General features: G+C 35.4%; 1 protein-coding gene across 1 annotated transcript in view; it reads right to left on the bottom strand.

The window, feature by feature from the left end:
- LOC111620329 (receptor-mediated endocytosis protein 6 homolog) overlaps nucleotides 1–17,061 on the bottom strand; it is an 82,640-nt gene that overhangs the window by 55,288 nt on the left and 10,291 nt on the right. The window lies entirely within an intron of this gene.

Here is a 17,061-nt window from a genome sequence, read left to right as displayed (position 1 = left end):
AACCTTTCTCCTAGATTTTTTCATTTTGCTAACCACAATCTTGTCGATTTCAACAACCTTTCCAGGTCCATCTAATTTTCATTCCAGTAAAATTAGATGTGTCATATGAAATTCGTCCATTCAACAGCTGTTCAACTACTCATGCACACAGCCAAACAGATGACACTCAAAATGCATTCTATGCAAATTAGATGCCAAATAAACAAAAAAGTATTGGGTTGTTCAGAAAGTAATTTTGCTTTTTTTTGGTGGAAAAAACACAATATTTTTATAATCTATCTATATAACCCATTGAATGCGTGTCCGTCCGTGTAACGGTATGCCAAAAACGGGCAGTAGAGGTGCCCTTACGATAATTTTAAATTAACAATAAATTATTTTTAGTTGTAATAGGAATTTATTATTGATATGAATTTATTATTTATACCACAGAATGGTATAAATAATTATTATATGCCTTGCCTTGCCTTATTATATGCCTTGATTAACCTTGCACCGCACATTTACAACATCCCGTGACTCACAAGTCAGTGAACATCATGGATTGACTCACAGGAAATTTGTTCAAAAAATGGAAGATACATTTAAAATCGAGGTTTACAACCAAAGATAAATAAACAAATTAAACTATTTTAAAGTTTTACAGAATATTTAATAGATAGAAATATAGATCTGTATGATGCGATTGGGACTTTAACAGAGCTGTAGAGCATATTGATAAAAACAAAAAAGTCAAAGGAACCGTGCCTCATGGGAATTTGTAAAGAACTCCCACTAAAGGGCATCCCGAGCTACTAGTAAATAAATATTTTATTGAATTATATATCAACCATTTTGGTTCAAATACCTGTTGTCATCGTTCATGGTAGTAGCATGATTTCACATTCATAAAAGTTTTGATCGTTGCTTACAAAAAACTGATCAAAGCGATTTTTGACACTGTCATTTCAAGTAAATGTCTTACAGTTAAAAAAAATTTGTATAGACCAGAACAAGTAATAATCCGAGCGTGCTTGATCTGGCAAATATGGTCGTCATGATAGCATGTCCCATCTAAGTTATAATAGTTTCTGACAAGTTACCAAACTTGTGTGAAATTTTGACATTATCGTGGTAAAACACTACACCTGTTTTGTTGATCAATTCTGGCAACCTTTTCTGTTTGATGATATTACTCAATTTGTTTACTCGATGGCAGTACACTTTCAATTGTTAAATTGTCTGGTAAAAGCTCCAAAAAAAAAATTTTTCTTAAAATCCCACCAAAGAGAGAATCTCTCTTTAAGAACATGTGGAACCCATATATCGAGCTTTGAAACAATACCAATTTGTTTCAAGTAATCATAAATGGTTCAACTTGACAAATTTAATCTCTTAATGATTTCACGTGTTGTTATTTGGCAGTTTGCTTCAATCGGTACCTTTATTTTGTTTTCGTTGGCTTCAACTGGCCATCCAGAACGTGGTACATATTCAATATTGAAATTGCAAGAATGAAATTTTGTAAACCAGTTTTGGTACTGTCGTTCTGTCAATACATCTTCTCCGTATACGTCACACAATTTTTTTCTCGCTTGAACAGCATTCTTACCTTTTCGATAATAAAAGAGCAAAATGTGCTGAAAATGCTGCTTCCGATCTTCCGTATTTGATGGGACACAGAAAATAAACAATTGCACAAAATCAAACAAAATTTTTTACAAATAAGCCTTAAAATGCTAGCTGTCAAAATATATAATGATAATACGGTTTAGAATGAAAATAGTGGGAAAAATACAACTAATCCGTCTAGTGGTAAAAATATGAAATTACTTTCCGAACAACCCAATAGTTCCAAGATATTTTCCCAAATTTAAGTCGAAAAATTACTTCAAATGACGAACTGTTTATCTTGTATTTGTGACATCTAAAAGAAACAGAATCCCGATCCCTTCAATAATTTTAATTTATGATGACCTTTACATTTTGTGCAGTTTGCATACCAAACATTATAGCTAACATACCTCTTGTCACAATTAAATTCTATAAACTATAAAATGAAAAAAAAAAAAATCCCTTGAAGCACACTTTTGCCAAAAAGATTGTTGATGTTTTCCAAGGTCAGCCATTACAACAATAAACTTTGAAATTATGAATTATAAACTTCGAAAAAAATGATTCACACAACAATACATAACTTTTTGAACCTAAAAATTTAAATTACTCTTAACATAGTTATAAAATGTTAGGAAATTATTCTAGTACTGAAATGACATTAGAAAACTTGTAAACTAAAGACAGTGATACCTAGATTAACTTTCAAAACACACATGTTGTCGAGATTCTGGAAGTGTGCCACTGTGACTACCTAGGTAAACTTCTACCTCATACCCAGTAAATATTAAAATCTTTCGTAATAAGAAAAACTATATACAGTGGTACCTCAGGTTACAAACGCCCCAGCATACGAAATTTTCAGGATACGACATGAAATTCAAACATATTTTTGCTCCACGATACGAACAAAAACTCACCATACGACGTTACATTAGTTCGCATTTTTCATTTGTTTTTCTTACTACAGTTATTTTTTTAAATGTATTACTTGGCTTTAATTTGAGTATGTTTTTCGCGTTGGAACGAATTATTTGGTTTTACATGTAATCGTATGGGAAAAGATGATCCACCTTACGACATTTTCATGATACGATCTCAGTTTCGGAACGGATTAATTTCGTATCCTGAGGTACCACTGTATATAAGTTTCTGAACACCTAAGTCATTTTTTTCCTGTTGCCCTTTGTTGGAAAATATTGGCCTACAGGGATTAAAAAATAATAATGCATTGCAACAGTCAACATGTTAATTGGAACTTGATATACACCTGGTGCTTTAGATAACATAGTGTTGTCCTTACTGTTGTGTAGAAGTTGATAAACTGTGATATTACATCCATATGCAAGTTTGGCTCCTCCTGTTTTCCTTTCTATTTCTTCATATAGTAATCTAAACCTTGTTTTTACATGTAATTCATTTTATTATTATACTAGCTGTACTCTGCCACACATTGCTGTGGCTCAAAATGTATCTATTATAAATGTATAACACTCCCCGCAGGAGGGAATTTTGAAAAATCCCTTCTTAGTGTACATTCTCTTGACGTACCCTATTAAAATGCAATCAAAAATGCAAAAAACTGCATCTAAAATAGAATAATAGACGACCAGTTCTTCATGGTAATCCTTAATTTTGTCCCTCTCCCCTGAGGGGGGTTCGACATCTGTATAATATAAAAACACACACGTATTCAAATGCAATGCTGTGTCAAAATTTCAAAGCAATCAGTTAAAAGATTTTGGAGATTTAAGATTTTGAATAAACATTTACATTTTTATTTATATAGATTACACTAGTAACACACATATGTCAGGTTTTTATGCATAATCTTGTGACTCAGTTGTACGTAAAAACAATTATTAGACAAACTCTTAGTCGGTCATTTGTAAACTGAAAGCACTCAATGTCTGTAAATTCCACATCATTGAAATGAATGCAATGATTAATTAAAGACCTGACATACTAATGATTCTATGTGGACAAAGCTGCAGACTATGTGGACAATGTACAGTCAACATTGGACCAAATTCTGTAGTTCCTTACAATAATGGTAGGTGCTTTCATCCATTTCTCAAATCAACATTTTGCTTACATGAGAGCCAGAGAACAAATCAGTTCTTAGAAATGTTCCTTGTGATTCATACAGTATTTAATGTTTTGTTTAGATCTCATAATAATATATTACATTAAATGTAATTTGGCATACACACAATTTTAAAAACAATGTAATTTTTTGTATCAATTCAAACTTTCTCATTTTAAATATGGTACCAATGACAGACTTATCAAAAAACTGCATTTAAGAACTCAGCAAGGGTTAACTAACACCAACATATTGCTGCTTGTTGAATTACCACACTTCTTCAAAAGGATAGATCATTATATAGTTTTTACACAGTTAGCCACAAATCCGTAAGTTATTTATACAACACTTCCATAGAAATCATAGAAAATTCAGAGTAGTTGGTATCTCTAACATTTTATTCTGTCATAATAAGTCTTAAATTAAATATAGATCATATGGATTCAAACATAATAAAATGAATATTAAAAAATAATCAAAGGATAGTCAAAACAACTGGTACCTCATACAGTGGTATGTATACTTCAGAGTTTAAATACTAAATTCAATAAAACTTCACTTTGAAGTTTAAATAATGCTTCAAAGTTGAGTCGCACGACCATACATACATGAAAGGTCATTGGCAGCTACGCAAATTTTAATCCTGTTCTTTCTGAACAGCAGTGCTGCAGTCTTCTGGACAGTTAGCCAAAACAATGTCCAGCAGCTTTTTCCATATACGGGCCCAGGCCTGGGCCCAACTACCGACTTAGGGACTCGCCAACTAGGAAAGATCCTTAAATTAACTTAAACTAGTTTAGGAATAACTTATCTATTACTAACAAGTACAATCTGAAAAACAAATCGACAATGCTAGATGATAGAAGCCACAGAATATTGCAGAGAAACCAAAAAACTCGCAAAAAAACAATCTAGAAGGATGAAACTAACAGGGGGGACAAACACCTAATTACGTAAGAAATTACAAAAAAACAAAAACAAAGCTAAGCTAAATGAAATCTGAAAAAAGCTAACTAACTAACTAACACCCTAACAAGAAAAAATGCGAGAAGGAGATAGGTACTAGCCTAACTAATCCTAATTAACAAGAGGACGCAAGAAAAACCAAGAAACAGCCCAGAAAAAGACAAAAATCCAAAGTACTGCAATGCAGTAAAACTGGGAAAACAAGAATTACTTGAAAACTAGGAGACCAAGAGAGACCTAAATTGAAGAGAAATCTAAACACCTAAATATGAGGCTTACTATAAAAGAAAAACTAACTAAATTAGACCTACTTAGAAAAAAACTGCATGCACAGTGGAAAAAATGCACTTTTAGTGTAAATGTAATCTGTTGTGTCTCTCACTCTCGCAATATGCTCATATGTTTTCAGAGTTTTTTCAATTTATTTTTGATGTGTTTGGTTACAATACCTTATGTGTTATTCATCAATTGTTTTACAATTTCTTCCTGCAATTTATCTTCATCAACAAGCTTTTGTGTACCCTGTATATTTGTATCATTTACTTCAAAATTTCCTGAACAGAACTTTTTAAACCACATTTGACATATATGAAGTTAAGATCATCTACCCCACATATTACATATTTTTTTTACTGTTTGTACAGCATTATATCCTTTCTGAAAATCATGAAGCATAGTCTGTCCAATATGCTTTTTATCCAAAGACATTTTGACTCAATCTTATTCAAACAAAATGAAGCAAAAATCTAAAATAAGCTTCTAAAGAAAGAATACAATCTCCTATTACTAATAAAGTATTCAATTTTACAACTGGTATAATTAAATCACACTTCTATGTTAAATAACTATGGCTGTTAAAAATATGCAAAAAGTTCTGCTCGATCCAATATAACCTTTACTTATTAACCCAGGGCATCCAAAAATTGTGCAAAAGCAATGAAGTCTAAGAGAAAGGTTATGTTATGTTAATATTGAGATGAAAAACAAAATTATTGCAATGTATGAAAACAGTATCCATCTGGTTCATCTGATGGCCATGTGTAAAATACCAAATTTGATGGTGTGTAATCAGTTAATGCAATTTTCAAACCAAACAATCACCAGATTAGATTGGGCTATATTACTGCTACCATTCAACTGCAATTTTTATTTCATTATACAGTATTTACATATTTTATTTATTGCTATATTTTAATTTATTATTTATGGTATTTAATTGCATTACTTTTGCACTAAATTATGTGTACAAGTGCTCGCATACATAGAAACAGGTTTAATTTCAGAGGTTTTGTCGTTAAGTCAAAATGCACATAAGTCAAAAATTAACTTCAGTAGTACATTTGTACACAAAATAATCATGTATTATTAGTATTTGATCCTTCAATGTACTTAATAGCATACATTATGCTCATTTATCTGCTTGTTACTGCTTACCAGCAAGTATTTCAAATGAGGTTTTTTCACCTAATGCACTTCATTCCATAATATCCAGTTTAGCTTCCATAGTAACAGAGTGACTCTTCTTGCATTTATCTCCACTGCTAATTTTACTATTACATTTTGGATATTGTTTGTAGTATTAATCATAAAATTCTATAAAAATTGTAAACAATAGTAAAAAACACTCCAATGTCAAATACTTCAAAGCCATCTAGTGAGTGGCAATAGACAATATGCAAACAAAACGAAAAAAAAAACACAAAAAATTAACACCACTTCATGAGTAGCAAGAAAACTAAGCACTACCCCTGATGCTCAGTCTTTCCACTCTCAGATATTAGAACTGGTGCACCTATTGTGCTATTCATGTTTTTACTTTGATGAATGCAAATACATCCAAAAAAGGGAAGTATCTACAGGCAGCCCCATTTGGGTGATCTTTGTGACCTTGTCATATGAAAATTGGATGAGTGGTCCTTAGTAAACTTCAAATATAATATCCTTATTTATACCCGATACGTTGATGACATTTTGATTATATGTTGAAATAGACTGGATATTGGGAATGTACTTATATATAGAACCAACTGGATAAAAATAATACTAATAAAACACACCTTTAATAATCCAGCTAATAAAAATTAATAAAAGCGTTTTCGATCGTTTCTTAATGATCTTCTTCAGTTACCATAACATAGAATAAAATCGAACACAAAAAAGAACGTAAATACGAAAATTAAATTATAAATAACGGAAAAGTAGCTGTGTTGATAAAAGAAACAAAAAATAAACAAAAAATATAAACTAAGCTGAAAAAATGTCCCTTAATAAAAATAAATAGTCATTAATTCCTGTAAAAGGATCGCCAAGCTGTAGGTACGAGGGCTGTTCGGAAAGTTCGCGGCCTCAAATAGAACAACAAACAAAATAATGTTAAAACTTTTTTTATTTTTCAATGTAGTCTCCTTTGTTAGCAATGCACTTATTCCAGCAATGTTCTAGCTTTTTTATGCCATCACAATAGGTCAATTCGTCAAGGTGTGCAAAATACTCAATTCACTTCAGAGATGACTTCGTCATTTGAGTGGAATCTCTTTCCAGCTAAGAATTTTTTTAAGTTTGGAAAAGGGTGGAAGTCACTGGGGGCAAAATCTGATGAGTACGGTAGATGTGTAACTAATTGGAAGCAAAGTTCGTTTATCTTTTGTTCAGTTATTCTGGCGGAATGTGCAGGTGCATTATCGTGGTGGAACAGAACCTTTTTCTTCTTCAAGTGTGGCCTCTTTTCTTCGATTTCTTTCTTCAGTTTTTCCAAAAGTTCACAGTAATAGACAGCATTAATGGTCTTTCCTTTTTCTAGGTAGTCAATAAAGATGATGCCTTTAGCATCCCAAAAAACTGAGGCCATCACTTTTCCCGCTGATGGAACTGTCTTTGCCTTCTTTGGTGGTGGTGAACTGTGGTGTTTCCATTGCTTCGACTGTTCTTTTGTTTCAGGAGTGTAGTAATGGATCCACGTTTCGTCAGTAGTCACAAACCGACGCAAGAAATCCTGTGGGTTTTTCTGGTAGAAGTCCAAACACTCCTTTGACATCAAAGTGCGAACACGTTTTTGCTCGGCGGTCAGCAGATGCGGCACCCACCTTGCTGAGACCTTCGTCATACCCAAATCTTCGGTTAGGATGTGGTGCACTCGGTCGACAGAGATGCCTGTTGTCTCAGCTATCTCACGCGTTTTCAAACGGCGATCTGCTAATACCAAATCGTGAACTTTGTCGATGTTTTCTTCAGTGACAGCAGTTGACGGCCGTCCGCTGCGAGGGTCATCTTCCACACTTTCTCTGCCAGATTTAAAAAGGGCTGTCCATTTTTTCACAGTGGTGTACGAAGGAGCAGACTCTCCCAAAACTTCATCCATGTCAGCTTTGATTTGAGATGGGGTCAAACCTTTTTTCGTCAGGTATTTTATGACCGCACGAGTCTCCGTCTTCTCCATTTTTGACAAAGCATGTGCACACTTACTATTTGCTAATCTGTTGTGGCAAAACTTTATGACAAATCAAGCGGAAATTTGTATCGTATCTCTAGCAGAGATGGCTGAATTATTCCCGCCAAAAATAAAATTGATTGCAGCGCCGCATATAGGCAAGGCCGCGAACTTTCCGAACAGCCCTCGTAAAGAGTCCACATCTCTATGGTTGATGCAACCAGTTTTCTTGTGTGCCTTAAGTATCTCCAATTTCTCCAGATATTTCATTGTATGTAAATTCGTCATAGGTTTAATTATTTCCGCCCGATCCCAATGGACTTGAATGTCCTGTTGTGTTGCGTAAGCTGATATCATGGTGTTTTCAAGTTTTTTATTAATCATATATTTATGCTCTTTGATACGTTGGTGCAAGTTGCGCATTGTTGCGCCTACGTAGACAAGATCTGAATTAAAACGCTGATCGTGTAATGGTATAGAATAGATCCCTGATGCCGATTTCCAGTCATAATGCTTCTTATCGTTTCTTAATAGCTTGAAAACTGTAGGATTGCTTCGATATACCACACTGAAATCATTAGCCTTGGCTGTTTCTTTATGTATTTGTCTCAAAAACGGGACATAATTTAAAACCATCCTTTGTCTACGGTCTGCCGTGAGATGCAGTTGTTTAGTTGTTTGGAAGGTTGTAATAAGCTTCCTTATGATTTCCTTTTGGTATCCCTGTTGTTCCGCAATCTTTAGAATGTAGTTTAGCTCCATCATTGTGTCTTTTATACTAGTACAATGTATATAAGCCCTTTTTATTCAGGATCTAAAGGCCGCCAATTTGATGTGATGAGGATCGATAGAGTTATGTGCAATTAAAGTGGGTTGAAAGCATGGTTTTCTGTATATGCTGGTTCTGATTTCTCCCTGTTTGCAAGCGATGGAAATGTCCAAAAAATTTACAATGCTATCACTCTCCTGGTCCACTTGTACTAACAAACCGTAAGGGTTATTATTGATCAAATCCAAAAATTGTTGTAGGTTAGGTTTTCGTTGCCACAAGATAAATATATCATCAACGTATCTGGCGTACAAAATAATAAGGTGTTGCAACTTGGGTAGAATTTTGTTTTTGAGTTGCCGTAAGACCAACTCACAAAGAATCGCCGATGTGGGACTACCCATCGGTACGCCTCTTCCTTGCAAATATAACTTGTTCTCAAACTCATAACACGATGTATAACACACTAGGTGCGCAAGTTCTAGTATTTGATTGTGATGTTGCGATCCATTTTCAACATTGGCAAATAAAAAATCTCTTAATGCGCAGAAGCATGGAGATAATTTTATCAATGGATACATCGACTTAAAGTCCAAGACCGTCACGTATTCATTGTCCATTAGAGAAATGTTTTTGAGATCTTCTATTAGTTGTAAGGAGTTGTTAATCGAAAGTGGATGGCGATGCGCTTTAGATTGAAAAAATTTGACTAGTTGTTTTTCGATTAAGAAAGTCGGAGAGTTACATTTCTCGATTACAGGGCGTATTTGGTATCCTGGTTTATGTGTTTTGGCGAAAGCAAATATTCTCGGTGCTCTTGGCGCACGGACCGTGGATTTTTGCATAAGTAAGAGTCATGCTAAAGGAGTGGACGTAAACTTTTTAACTCTTTGCCGCAGGGTTTCTAAAAAATGGACGGGCGCAGGTTGACATTCAGTGCCTGCAATATATTCACATAATTTCTCGTTGTAGGTTGATTGTTTTAGCAATACCACACCTTTCGATTTATTGGCTTTCATTAGGACTATGTTGTTCTGTTGTAACCAATGTCGTGCATTCTTTATGATGTTTTGAAACTGCCGTGTGTTTGATCCATTGCTTTTTATCTCTTTTGTCGTTCAGAATCTGATTTTCCAACAAACAAAATCCTGATTCGTTGTTCATGCCCTTAATGACTAATTCAATGTCCGGTATGAAGGTCTCTGGCATTGGCAAAGGGGGTGAAGCATAAAGAGGACTGTAATCCAAGGCTTCCAAAATGCATTGTGGGGATACGATGTTATCCCATGCGGTGATATAGTTGTTTCCGCTTCTGTTCGGTTTAATATTCTGCATCCGGAATATCCATCTTAGTTTTTTGATATGATTGCGTTTTAAATTTCTTTCAACATTCTGTGTCAACTTAACAACACTTTTATTCACAATCGCTAGAAGTTGTGGGTCCTGTTCATAAAGGTAGTTCCCCATTTTTATCAGCTTATGCAAAAGAGCGTACGTTTGGCGTCTTGTAATCCTGATAGCCTTTCTGAGGCACAGCTGTCTCAATTTTGGGATTAGCGAATTACATCCCGTGGGTAATCGTATTTGATAAATAGACATTGGAAAGGCACCATTAAGACGGCATTGAGATATAAATTCAAATTTAGCCCTTGCTTTACATAATTTAAGGGTCAGCTTCTTATACTGTTTGGCCGGTGTAGCCATTGGTATACTTATATATAGAACCAACTGGATAAAAATAATACTAATAAAACTATTAATAAATGATAAGAAGCGTTATAACTGGAAATCAGCATCAGGGATCTATTCTATACCATTACATGATCAGCGTTTTAATTCAGATCTTGTCTATGTAGACGCAACAATGCGCAACTTGCATCAACGTATCAAAGAGCATAAATATACGATTAATAAAAAACTTGACAACACCATGCTATCGGCTTACGCAACACAACACGACATTCAAGTCCATTGGGATCGGGCGGAAATAATTAAATCTACGACGAATTTACATACAATGAAATATCTGGAGAAATTGGAGATACTTAAGGCACACAAGAAACTTATAGATACGAATTCACTGAGTTCAGCGTTAATAAAGTTTCTTTAGTATTGACACAAGTACTTTCGACGCATGTATAATCGTCGTCTTCAGGTGAAAAGAACAAATTTTTTTAACAAGCCAAACGTGCAGGATGTTCCAAAAAAACAAAATATTTAAGTTCAAACAGGCGTCCGGAAATTCCGTTAAGAACGTGCAAATAATTTTTGATATGTTCGAATTTTTATATTTTACGATGTTAGCGGCGCATGCGTGGAAATGCTACCTCGTTGGTGATACGATGTTAAGCGCGTTTCGCTTTTTAGGCGCCGATATAAGGCAATCCACACCCCGGGTAGATCGAGGGTGGGAACATTGCACGCTTCTGAAGTAGCCGTGAGAAGCGCTTCCCAGATAAACACAAGCCTTCGATTGTTGCAGCATTTAATTATTTCCGTTCTGGACCATAACGGGTTGTAGCCTTGCTCGAGAACTTTTTTAGCGAGCTCAGTAGAACATCTTCCTTTGGCTACGTCATCCTGATGCTCAGCAAGGCGGGAGGCGAGCATTCTTGTTGTTGCTCCTATGTATCTTGTAATATTTCCCGTTACCGGATTTTCTAGGTGTATCTTGTAAACCCCTGACTTTTCTAAAGTGGTTAGCCTGTCCCGGTCGTTGCAGATACATCTGCGCAGGTTTGGTAGGGGAGTTATGGGTAGTATGAAATTATGTCGTCGAAATATGCGGCTGATGCGTATAGAGATTGGTCCAAGATACAGCAATGATGATTGGATCACGGATGCTTTTTCCTTTCTGTACAGCGTGGTACATGGGTATAAGGCCTCTTTTACTTTACGGAGCACATGCTCATATTTGCCATATGTAAATCCTGCAAGAGATACCGCTACTTTAATGATGTCTAATTCCATTTTTGTTGCTAGCTGTGTCGATGGAAGCAGTAATGTTCTTCTAACAAGTGCAGCAATGGCGGCATTAATGTATCGCGACAGTTGGAAAGCATCTGCCGGGATAATATACGGTAACAGGTCTGATTTGTGGTGAACAGCAAATTGCGGCCCCTCAACCGACTTTTGTATACACAGATCCAGGAACGCTATTGAATCCTCATGCTCCCTCTCCCAAGTGAAACTGATTGTAGGGTATATGCTTGAAAGTTGCTGTACAAATTTGACAAACTCCTCCTCTGTATTCTCCCATAATATTAGAATATCGTCAACATAACGTAAGTATAGCGACGGATAACTGATGGTAAGAGGGGAGTCGAAAATTCTACACTCGACTTCTCTCATAATGAGCTCGGCCAAGACTGCAGATAGCGGGGAGCCCATAGGAACTCCTCGTTTCTGTAAGTAGATGCTCTTGTTAAAAAGGAAATAATTGTGCTCAGTGATGAATGCCAGCGCATCACGTATGTCTAGCACTTGTTGTATGTTGGATCCCTTTTGGTTGATCAAGGAGTTAGCAAGCATTACGGCTTCAAAAACAGGTACCGATGGATATAAGGATACCACATCCAATTTGTAGAAAGTATAGGAATCTTCATGCATACCCCTCATGCTGGAAGCAATGGTGGACTTGGCAGCTATAGACGACGGGGTAACATATGGTGATTCCGGAAGAAGTTCACGCAAAAACTTTGCGAGCGTCTTTTCAAGGAAATATGTAGGATGCGACCTCTTGTTTACTAGTGGGCGTAACGGCCAGTTTGCTTTGTGCGTTTTCGGTTGAAAGAATAGCCTAGGGCATGCTACGTTGGTGGGAGGTTCAAGGCAGCCAGTTAGAGTCGAAGCTACTCCCGGTAAAGCTATTATTTTCTTTGTCCTTCGCAGTACTGTTGGTGTTGGATCATCATTTATCATCTGTGATTGTGATTGCGATAGGAACTCATTGGCTCTAAAGATGAAATCATCCTCCTTGCACAGAACGAATCATTTATCCTTATCAGAAACCAGAAGCCTCAAGTTATTCGTAGCTAGAAACTGCTTTACTGCTTGGTGGTTTACATGGTACTTAGGCGCGCTGGACACTTGCTTCGCCGCCGCAAGCTTCATGACGATTTCTAACTCCATTTGTGGGTACGTGGCTGCTACCTGGCAGGACTTCAATGCTGCTAATGCCGCTGGGACTAACTGGTTAAAGTCAGTATTATTAGGAGGGGAAATATATTTGGGTCCCCTTTGTAGTATGCCGTGCACTTCGACGGGCACGTCCTCTTCCGTATAATTATAATACGGAGTGGTTGTTACCACACTTCTTTGTATGCGTGACGAGCTCATTAACCATTGAAGTTTTTTACTTAATTTCTTTCTTATCACCTGCGTAGAGTTAGATGCTATGCTCTGTATTTTTCCTAATTCGATGCATAGCGTAGCAGGGTCACACGCTTTACAGAATTGCAGATGCGTCTGATACGTTTGTAGTTCCGCTTCCGCGAGGCACTTGCGTTTATTCCTGATTAACTTAGCTAAGAAGGATTTTTCTACCTTCGGAAGCATCCCTCGCAGGCACACCGGGAATGCCTTGCGTTTGAGTTGTATGCTCTTCAGTACTACCTGTTTTGTTCTGCACATCAAAAAAAATTGCAATTGGGCAAGTAATTTTTGCCACAACTTCACTTGCTTCAACAATAAAAAGAAAAGCGATTTCGCAGTTTCCATCTTTAAGTAAAAATAAATTTAAAAACTCACGCCAATGTTGTGTAACTTATAGATACGAATTCACTGAGTTCAGCGTTAATAAAGTTCCTTTAGTATTGACACAAGTACTTTCGACGCATGTATAATCGTCGTCTTCAGGTGAAAAGAACAAATTTTTTTTAACAAGCCAAACGTGCAGGATGTTCCAAAAGAACAAAATATTTAAGTTCAAACAGGCGTCCGGAAATTCCGTTAAGAATGTGCAAATAATTTTTGATATGTTCGAATTTTTATATTTTACGATGCTTAGCGGCGCATGCGTGGAAATGCTACCGCGTTGGCGATACGATGTTAAGCGTGTTTCACTTTTTAGGCGCCGATATAAGGCAATCCACACCCCGGGTAGATCGAGGGTGGGAACATTGCACGCTTCTGAAGTAGCCGTGAGAAAACTGGTTGCATCAACCATAGAGATGTGGACTCTTTACCTACAGCTTGGCGATCCTTTTACAGGAATTAATGACTATTTATTTTTATTAAGGGACATTTTTTCAGCTTAGTTTATATTTTTTGTTTATTTTTTGTTTCTTTTATCAACACAGCTACTTTTCCGTTATTTATAATTTAATTTTCGTATTTACGTTCTTTTTTGTGTTCGATTTTATTCTATGTTATGGTAACTGAAGAAGATCATTAAGAAACGATTGAAAACGTTTTTACTTTATTAATTTTTATTAGCTGGATTATTAAAGGTGTGTTTTATTAGTATTGGGAATGTAATAAAGAGTTTAACAATAACAACTACAGATTAACACTAAAATTGGATCAAGAAAGCTACACAACTGTTAATTTCTTAGACATCAAGATTCAAATAGCAGATAATAAGTTCAACACCACAATTTACCACAAACCTACTTATGCCCCTATTCATACTGGCCAACTCAGCTGACCTACAGTCATATAAGGCACCCACGTTCCAAGCACTAGTTGTGAGAGCCAATTCACATTGTACTGAGCTTCAGATACCAACAAGGAGCTAGAACTGAAACATATTGCATTCAAGCATGGGTACAGCCACTCATTTATCAACACTATGGCATCCACACATCAAGCTATGTCATCCAACACCAATACTGACATCAACAAAACAGAAAGTGGTGATCCCTCTTGGGCAGACTTGTCTTCAATTTGGTTAATAATAATCCTGCCATCGGACAGAAAAATTCAACAACAACAACAAAAAAACAGAAGGTAATTGTGTAGTCCTAAGCTATTAACCATTCCTTCATCACATGTACAAGAAGATTGCCAAAGATTTAAACATACTCGTAGTGTACAAAAGTTTAGCATTTTCCATCTTCTGTTTAATGCAAAAGATGCACTGAAGACAAAAATACCAGGGATTTACCACATCCCACTACAGGATGATAGGTTCAAGATGATACTAACGTATACTGTTTCCATATACAGATCATTGCAAGCCAGGTTACGAGATCACAAGTACGTTGTAGCAAAAGGAAACATTAATATGGCTCTGGTCAATTATGCCACTAATCTGGAGATTTTCCCATTGGGACATTGCTACCCTAATACACAGAGTCTTTGGCCAACAACACATAAGATCATTGGAGGCCATAGATATCTACAGAGCCAACAGAAGTGGAGCCTGCATCAACACAAATTACATTCCTGTACCAAATGCATGGAAGTTTTATTTAGACTCCTAAGAAATATACATTATATACAATATGTCACAACCATTGTTCAAACCGATTTGAAACTTTTGAAAATTAGAACAAGCTATATTCTATGTATAGAACAGTTATTTTGTTTTACATTTGCTGAAGAGGGCCGATAAAGTAGTGGCCAAAAACATTCAAATACTGAATTTGGACTTTTCTTTTCTGGAAATTTTGCATTTAGGTGTGATTCTCTGCATGTATAGTTCCACTTTACTTGTATAGTTGTTGTTTTTAGCAAGAGAACTTCAGAATCCACACAAAATTTAAATTTTAGAGGTAAAGTCAAATTGTTTGTAAGCTGAACATTTGTAAGTAGAGGAGTTCTGTATTTGCTGTTTTAAGTTCATTGAAATGGGTATTGTTAGAGTCTGAGAACAGATTAATTCACTTCCCATTATTTCTAACACAAAAAATTGATTCAAACTTTGAACAATTCAGTCTCCTGAAATGAATTAAATTTGAAGTACAAGGTATCACTGTATAACTTGTATAAGACATTAAGTGGTTAAACATTATTTGAAAAATCATTATTCCATAAAAATTTTAAAATTAAAGTTATAAGCAAAAGTGAACTTTCATGGAGCTTAAACTCTAAACACAATAGGTAGGCTAAATAATATAAATAAAACATGAATCAAATTTATCAATAAATTAGAGTATTGTGCTACAATTCTTTTTTCCAGTTCAAAGGTATCATGTACACACAAGGAAGAGGAGTCCCTATAGGTAGTCCGGTCTCTGGGGACTTATGCGAGTTATGTAATTTTGGAATTCAATTCAAAAGCTTTGCTTTTCCTATTGCTATTCATCTTTATTCCTGGTAATACACAAGAATGATGCAAGCATGTTACATGGGAGCCTGATATAAATTTCAATTCATTCCTACGTAAAGAGCAATTTAATAAATTTATAGCTTTGTAATAGATTACAGGATTTGATGATAATTAATATATAAAAACAGTGTTTTACTTTCTCAGTTTTTTATGTATATAAGACAGGAAAATATTGGAATAGTGTCAAATTTGATCTTCTGAGTTTTTTTGCAAATCTCTGCATTTTGAGACCTCCTGAATCCAAACATGCAAAGAAAAAAATTTCATATGTCTTTGTGTCTATTTCATTTAATATCTAGGATGGGGTGATGATTAAGAAATGAAATTTAGTGTGGTAGCTTGTGTATAAAGGGCATTGACGCTATTAAATTTTGGTGGTTATAGATTGGACTGGAAAGATAGAAAGGGATCATGTGTCATAGCTTGAGTGGAGTCGGATTTCATGAAGAATTTACTTGTTATTAATATTTATAATTTTATATATCTACCCTCAAAATTAAACTACACTAGAACCTCCATTATCCGGATTATTCAAAATAAACAAATATTTTACGAATTTGCTGATTTGCACTTGGCGAATTACAACACTGTTTATGTACGTGATGCAATGCATAACTTTTTTTGTTTCAACGTCTCACCCGGCACAGTGGTCGTAAACTCTTAAATATATTTTGCGTCATAATAAAAATATAACTTGACATATGTATTTATAAATAATTTATATTCAAATTACATCATTTCTATGACCAAGGGAGGCGTAAGGCATGGGCAACGTGGGCCACCGCCTATGCCTCGTGGTCCGAAGGGCCTCGCGCCTCAAAGGTTTATCCATTACTTAAAAGCCGCGAACGCGACGAAAAAATTTTACTCGTCATAAAACGATAAATAGTTTGTCAAATTTTTATTCATAAAAATGCAGTTTCAACTGCTTTTTATTTTATAAAATC

This window comes from Centruroides sculpturatus, unplaced genomic scaffold, assembly GCF_000671375.1.
Source record: "Centruroides sculpturatus isolate CEXI.00-Female unplaced genomic scaffold, Cexi_2.0 scaffold32, whole genome shotgun sequence".
In the NCBI taxonomy this organism is placed as follows: domain Eukaryota; kingdom Metazoa; phylum Arthropoda; class Arachnida; order Scorpiones; family Buthidae; genus Centruroides; species Centruroides sculpturatus.
Note: the sequence above shows the minus strand (reverse complement) of the source record. Positions and strands in the feature narration are given on the sequence as shown.